This window comes from Salmo trutta, unplaced genomic scaffold, assembly GCF_901001165.1.
Source record: "Salmo trutta unplaced genomic scaffold, fSalTru1.1, whole genome shotgun sequence".
NCBI lineage: Eukaryota > Metazoa > Chordata > Actinopteri > Salmoniformes > Salmonidae > Salmo > Salmo trutta.
In genome coordinates, this window is record NW_021823324.1 from 28,363 (window position 1) to 36,380 (window position 8,018).

The 8,018-nt window shown below is 45.4% G+C and overlaps 1 long non-coding RNA gene across 1 annotated transcript; it reads left to right on the plus strand.

Annotated features, from left to right (window-relative positions):
- The first annotated feature begins 317 nt into the window (after positions 1–317).
- Positions 318–6,067, plus strand: LOC115190144 (uncharacterized). Its single transcript, XR_003877119.1, has 4 exons — positions 318–390; positions 5,123–5,195; positions 5,748–5,837; positions 5,908–6,067. It is a non-coding gene; the product is annotated as an uncharacterized LOC115190144 (long non-coding RNA).
- The last annotated feature ends 1,951 nt before the right edge of the window (positions 6,068–8,018 follow it).

Here is an 8,018-nt window from a genome sequence, read left to right on the forward strand (position 1 = left end):
CCAGTTGTATGGTTCTACAGAGATGAGTCTTCAGCTTGTAGTAACAGTAACAACTCTAATAGGGGCTTAGCACTGAATATTCATACATACATTACAACCTACAGTACTTTTGGTTCCTGTGTCCTGTTCATGGTTACCATTCTGTGACGATCATGTTATATTATACTATAATAATGTTATATTAATTTATTACATCCCTTAGTTACACTCACTTCTCCTGTCCACCTGTTTCTCTATTGGCTCTGCCTGTTGTAGGGGTGGGGAGATTAGACAATCATTAGGTTCAATAAAGTATTGCGTGTTAATGTTGAGTTAACGTTTGACCAGGCTGGATGGGGCAGTAGTGATCACACTACAGTCGAAGGAGTGAAACGGGAACTCTTAAGCAAGGTATGTCTCTCCCTCTTCCTCTCTCATTCTTTCTCTCCCTATCTCTCTTTCTCTCTCTCTCTCTCTCTCTCTGTCTTTTTCTGTGTCATCAATGTTGAGTTGAAGCCTGTATCTATGTTGATTACTTCTGTTTTCTATATGCGTGTTTAATATTGAGCATTTTCCATTAGGGGATTTCTTTTGGGTGTGTGTTGTGATCTTGACTTGACTTTGCCAGGGCCTGTGTGTATATATGGCATCTTGAAGTCTGTGTTATTGAGCACCACTGTCCTGGGGCCTCTGGAGCCTCTGGGCTCTGGTTTCTGGGTTTGATCAGTCTGGTCTGGTCTGGTCTTGGGGGCAGAAAGACACTAAAGGCCACCCAGTGTCGGCCTTCTAGAGACAGGCCTACATCAGGCCTCACACAAAGTTTGAAAAAATGCATTCTACAGGCTGAGGTGAATCTGTTTTATAAGGGCGACATGTCCCAACATGTCAGAGTAGTGTGTTTCCTTCAGTCCTCCATCTGGTGCTTGTCTGGGAGTGCCGGTTTGCTGTGTTCTGATCCCCATGTGTTGTGCATGATTAGTTATGGCGATGCTGGCATGTGTCAGTCAGCCAATCAGTCAGCCAGTCAGCCAGTCAGTCAGCCAGTCAGCCGGGACAAAACTCCTGGAGACACAGAGAGTGCAGAGAGCCAGCAGGAGAGAGATGTAACAGGTGACTAACAGAAGACAATTTGTGTTTTAGGAGAAGGTTGTAGAAAAGGTCGTAGCAGTAGGTAGATAGTGATACAGGTAATGGAAGGTCTATGTAGGCACCACAGGCGGCTGGTGGCACCTTAGTTGGGGAGGACAGGCTCATAGTAATGGCTGGCATGGAATAAAGGGAATGGTGTCGAACACATCAAACACATGGTTTCTATGTGTTTGATACCATTCACTCCATTCCAGCCATTATTATGAGTCATCCTCCCCTTAGCAGCCATCTGTGGTAGGGAAAATTAAATGGAGTGTCAGGTGGAGTGAGCGAAGCAAAGGTCGTCTGCAGCGGCAAGCCTCATAGTCACATTCGCACTCTTAATATCCCACTATCACCTCTCTCTGCCCTCTGCAAGACTGGTCATACACATAGACACATGTACTGGACACACTGTAGACTCACATGTACTGGACACACTATAGACTCACACGTACTGGACACACTATAGACTCACATGTACTGGACACACTATAGACTCACATGTAGAGGACACACTATAGACTCACATGTAGAGGACACACTATAGACTCACATGTACTGGACACACTGTAGACTCACATGTACTGGACACACTATAGACTCACATGTACTGGACACACTATAGACTCACATGTACTGGACACACTATAGACTCACATGTACTGGACACACTGTAGACTCACATGTACTGGACACACTATAGACTCACATGTACTGGACACACTATAGACTCACATGTAGAGGACACACTATAGACTCACATGTACTGGACACACTGTAGACTCACATGTACTGGACACACTGTAGACTCACATGTACTGGACACACTGACACAGATAGAGAAACAGGTAAAACACACTGACACCAACAGAGAAACATGTAAAACACACTGACACCAATAGAGACACCAATAGAGAAACAGGTAAAACACACTGACACCAATAGAGAAACAGGTAAAACACACTGACACCAATAGAGAAACAGGTAAAACACACTGACACCAATAGAGAAACAGGTAAAACACACTGACACCAATAGAGAAACAGGTAAAACACACTGACACCAATAGAGAAACAGGTAAAACACACTGACACCAATAGAGAAACAGGTAAAACACACTGACACCAATAGAGAAACAGGTAAAACACACTGACACCAATAGAGAAACAGGTAAAACACACTGACACCAATAGAGAAACGGGTAAAACTGTCACGTATACTCCCACTCCGGCCTCTAGGTCATCAGGCTACTGATTATCCCACACACCTGTCACCATGGTCTCACACACCAGCGCCTCATGACCCTCACCTGGACTCCATCACCTCCTTGATTATCTTCCCTATATCTGTCCCTCCCCTTGGCTCTTTCCTCCGGTGTTATTGACTCTGTCTTATGCTGGTGCATTGTTTGTGTTTTGTGTTTATTGTTTTGTTTATTTAATAAAACATTCACTCCCTGTACTTGCTTCCCGACTCTCAGCGCACATCGTTACAAAAACACACTGACACAGATAGAGAAACGGGTAAAACACACTGACAGACAGAGAAACAGGTAAAACACACTGACACAGAGAAACAGGTAAAACACACTGACACAGAGAAACAGGTAAAACACACTGACACAGATAGAGAAACGGGTAAAACACACTGACACAGATAGAGAAACAGGTAAAACACACTGACACAGAGAAACGGGTAAAACACACTGACAGACAGAGAAACAGGTAAAACACACTGACACAGAGAAACAGTTAAAACACACTGACACAGAGAAACAGGTAAAACACACTGACACAGAGAAACAGGTAAAACACACTGACACAGATGGAGAAACGGGTAAAACACACTGACAGACAGAGAAACAGGTAAAACACACTGACACAGAGAAACAGGTAAAACACACTGACACAGAGAAACAGGTAAAACACACTGACACAGATAGAGAAACAGGTAAAACACACTGACACAGAGAAACGTATATAAGGTGTGAATCCTCAGGAGTGTTTATAGTGAAGGGGTGTCAGTAGAGATAAGAATTGGCTCTCAGTAGATGTATTCTGTTCCTCATATCTGTCTCTGTCTCTCTATGACTGTGCTGCTGTTGGGGCAAGGAGGAGCTCACAGACAAACACTATTTCAATCTACAGTAATACACACACACCTTTAGGGTGTTTTTACTCTCTCTGTTCCCCGCCCTAAGCTGTTATATCAGGCTCTGAGGTCACTGTCAGGTCATGGGGGGGTTTCACACCTGTGTGACCTTTCACTAACGAATGAGTCACGTCTGGAGGGGGAGGGGGGTGGTGGTCATCCAGTCATCTTCAAAAGGGAGTACTTACTCAGATAACCTAGCTACCTGTCCCCTCTCTGCCCTTAGAGTTTAGAACTCCCATGTATGGTCAGTCATGGCTGCCACTGGCTCAAACTTTCTGTTTCTAACCAGGGGGCGGGGCTTTCTGGTTGAGTGGGAGGAGTCCTGCACATGAAGCCATTGACTTCCCCATCAGCTCAAAGTCTGTCTGATAGAGAGAGAGATAGTGTGGCCCTGGCAGGGGACAGTTGGACTACAGTAACACTCCCTTAGTGGATCCCTGTTACTGATACTAAGAGAGAGATATAGTGTGGCCCTGGCAGGGGACAGTTGGACTACAGTAACACTCCCTTAGTGGATCCCTGTTACTGACACTAAGAGAGAGAGATAGTGGCTGCCACTGGCTCAAACTTTCTGTTTCTAACCAGGGGGCGGGGCTTTCTGGTTGAGTGGGAGGAGTCCTGCACATGAAGCCATTGACTTCCCCATCAGCTCAAAGTCTGTCTGATAGAGAGAGAGATAGTGTGGCCCTGGCAGGGGACAGTTGGACTACAGTAACACTCCCTTAGTGGATCCCTGTTACTGATACTAAGAGAGAGAGATAGTGTGGCCCTGGCAGGGGACAGTTGGACTACAGTAACACTCCCTTAGTGGATCCCTGTTACTGACACTAAGAGAGAGAGATAGTGTGGCCCTGGCAGGGGACAGTTGGACTACAGTAACACTCCCTTAGTGGATCCCTGTTACTGATACTAAGAGAGAGAGATAGTGTGGCCCTGGCAGGGGACAGTTGGACTACAGTAACACTCCCTTAGTGGATCCCTGTTACTGATACTAAGAGAGAGAGATAGTGTGGCCCTGGCAGGGGACAGTTGGACTACAGTAACACTCCCTTAGTGGATCCCTGTTACTGACACTAAGAGAGAGAGATAGTGTGGCCCTGGCAGGGGACAGTTGGACTACAGTAACACTCCCTTAGTGGATCCCTGTTACTGACACTAAGAGAGAGAGATAGTGTGGCCCTGGCAGGGGACAGTTGGACTACAGGTACACTCCCTTAGTGGATCCCTGTTACTGATACTAAGATAGAGCCTGTTTGCCCTTGACTCTAGTCCTTCAGGTGAATTAGTAACAGACTCTACTACCAGCTCCTGTACCAAAGGGAATGTGCTGAAAAACTAACCACTTCTCACCACTGGTGGACCCCTGCATGCACGCACGCACACACACGCACGCACGCACGCACACACACACACACACACACACACACACACACACACACAGACCGGGGTTTCCCAAACTGGTCCTGGGCCCCTCCCTGGGTGCACGTTTTGGTTGTTGCCATAGCACTACACAGCTGATTCAAATAACCAACTCATCATCAAGCTTTGATGATGTTTCCCAAACTCTCATCTTCACATGACAATGTTACACTAACACAAACAAAGGACCAATCCTATTCAGGAACCAAATCCTAGAGGATGGGTTGCTGCACTGTAGTCAGAGTGCCAGGGAGGAAAATAAAATGTGCACCCAGGGCGGGGCCTAGGGGGTGACCCGGGGGGGGGGGGGGCCCAGGCACGAGTTTGGGAAGCCCTGACCTACACAACCTCTCATTGACAAAAGGTTTATTACAGTCTACCTCTGTGTATTCTAATCCTCCTCCACCCCATCCTCTCCCTCTCCTCTTCCTCCTCTCAGAGTCTCATCCCTAAAGCTCATCATGGCACATCCCACAATGCACCTGCTGCTGCTCAGCCTCCTCATCGCCACTGTGAGTTCACTCCGACCTCAAATATTTGAAGTTATACTGTATTACTCTACATACATGAACTCTTACGTTGATATTTGACTGTCACTGTTTGAGGAGTGAGACTTCTCTGGGTTCTATTCCGGTTTGTTTCTGCTAGGTGAGCTTTGGCTCTGGTTGGCTTGGAAACGAGCCACAGGGTGTTGTGCCGCCCTCTGTGACTTATTAGCGTTACTGAAAGATTGAATGAAGGACAGACGCACAGGCTCACGCAGGCCAGACAGTCTCCTTCAGTGGAAACCTGTAGAGTCGGTCAATAAGTAACTGTCCTTCTGCAAGGAGAGAGAGAACGCCTACCTCATGCTGTAGTGTTTTGTCCTTGAGAACACCAAGGGTTTTACATTTTCATTACTGGCACACCAGATTAAGCTAATCAAGGTGCTCATTTATAGTTGAGTGATTGAATCAGGAGTGCAAGTACTGGGCTGGTGCAAAAATGTGCAACTCTGGAGCTTTTCAACGACTGGAGTCCAGGAACACTGGTCTACTGTATATTCATCACATGTGTTGTGATAGGCTGCTGGGAAAGGCCTGGAGAAGGGACCACTGGAGAACAAGGTTCTAGACGTACCAGAGGGGACACCTGTACCCTACGCCCTGTACCAGGTAATACACACACACACCTGTCCCCTTCATTTCTGGTCTTTGTATTAATACATTCTCCCTCCGTCTGCAGTTCCAAGCGTCCCACCTAGAGGTTGATGGGTTCAGATTGACAGGCGAGACTGAAGGAAAGATCAGCGTCTCAGAGGACGGTTGGCTCTACCTGGAACAGACCCTGGACTGGGCCCACACACAGACACATACTCTGGAGGTGACACACACACACACACACACACACACACACACACACACACACACACACACACACACACACACACACACACACTGTAGAAATTAACACACACACACACACACACACACACACACACACACACACACACACACACACACACACACACACACACACTGTAGAAATTAACACACACACACACACACACACACACACACACACACACACACACACACACACACACACACACACACACACACACACACACACACTGTAGAAATTAACACACACACACACACACACACACACACACACACACACACACACTGTAGAAATTAACACATACACACACACACACACACACACACACACACACACACACACACACACACACACACACACACACACACACACACAGTAGAAGTTAACACACACAGACCACACAATGTAGTAGTTAACACACACAGACACACACTGTAGAAGTTAACACACACAGACACAGACACACACTGTAGAAGTTAACACACACAGACACACACTGTAGAAGTTAACACTCACAGACACAGACTGTAGAAGTTAACACGCACAGACACACACTGTAGAAGTTAACACACACAGACACCCACTGTAGAAGTTAACAGACACAGACACACACTGTAGAAGTTAACATGCACAGACACCCACTGTAGAAGTTAACAGACACAGACACACACTTTAGAAGTTAACACGCACAGACACCCACTGTAGAAGTTAACAGACACAGACACACACTGTAGAAGTTAACAGACACAGACACAGACTGTAGAAGTTAACAGACACAGACACCCACTGTAGAAGTTAACAGACACAGACACAGACTGTAGAAGTTAACACGCACAGACACACACTGTAGAAGTTAACACACACAGACACACACTGTAGAAGTTAACACTCACAGACACACACTGTAGAAGTTAACACGCACAGACACACACTGTAGAAGTTAACACGCACAGACACCCACTGTAGAAGTTAACAGACACAGACACACACTGTAGAAGTTAACACGCACAGACACCCACTGTAGAAGTTAACAGACACAGACACACACTTTAGAAGTTAACACGCACAGACACCCACTGTAGAAGTTAACAGACACAGACACACACTGTAGACGTTAACAGACACAGACACAGACTGTAGAAGTTAACACTCACAGACACAGACTGTAGAAGTTAACACGCACAGACACACACTGTAGAAGTTAACAGACACAGACACACACTGTAGAAGTTAACACTCACAGACACACACTGTAGAAGTTAACAGACACAGACACACACTGTAGAAGTTAACCTCTCTAGGGTATGTGGGATGAAATCGTCCCACCTAGTCAACAGCCAGTGGAATCCCGTGGCGCGATATTCAAATACCTTAGAAATGCTATTACTTCAATTTCTCAAACATATGACTATTTTACACCATTTTAAAGACAAGACTCTCGTTAATCTAACCACATTGTCCGATTTCAAAAAGGCTTTACAACGAAAGCAAAACATTAGATTATGTCAGCAGAGTACCCAGCCAGAAAAAAATCACACACCCATTTTTCAAGCTAGCATATAATGTCACAAAAAACAAAACCACAGCTAAATGCAGCACTAACCTTTGATGATCTTCATCAGATGACACTCCTAGGACATTATGTTATACAATTCATGCATGTTTTGTTCAATCAAGTTCATATTTATATCAAAAACCAGCTTTTTACATTAGCATGTGACGTTCAGAACTAGCAAACATACCGAAAACTTCCGGTGAATTTACTAAATTACTCAAGATAAACGTTCACAAAAAACATAACAATTATTTTAAGAATTATAGATACAGAACTCCTTTATGCAATCGCGGTGTCAGATTTTAAAATAGCTTTTCGGCAAAAGCACATTTTGCAATATTCTGAGTAGATAGCTCGCCATCACGGGCTTGCTAATTTGACACCCACCAAGTTTGGC